The sequence below is a fragment of the Charadrius vociferus genome, unplaced genomic scaffold (assembly GCF_000708025.1).
Source record: "Charadrius vociferus isolate BGI_N301 unplaced genomic scaffold, ASM70802v2 scaffold251, whole genome shotgun sequence".
Classification (NCBI taxonomy): Eukaryota; Metazoa; Chordata; class Aves; order Charadriiformes; family Charadriidae; genus Charadrius; species Charadrius vociferus.
The window spans coordinates 1788419-1788709 of record NW_009646963.1 but is presented as its reverse complement, the minus strand read 5'-3'; positions in this window follow the sequence as shown (position 1 = coordinate 1788709).

Here is a 291-nt window from a genome sequence, read left to right as displayed (position 1 = left end):
CAATCACTCTGCAGAGGCAGCTTTCCTTTCTTTTGGGATATATTTTTATATATCAGCAAAGACAAATGGGAAGAAGAAAAATGTTGCATTAAAAAAAGAACAGAGCCTCAACTGCTTAAGCCGCTTTCGGATATTTTTTTTTTGTTTTGTTTTGTTGGGTTTTTTTCAATTTTTTTTTCCTTAAGCCTAATTCACCTTAAAGAATCTCAAAACCAACCACAAGGGAAAGATCTGTGATTTTTTTTTTTTTTTTTTTTTTTTAATGGAAAGCGGTAGCCCCTACGGGCCAGA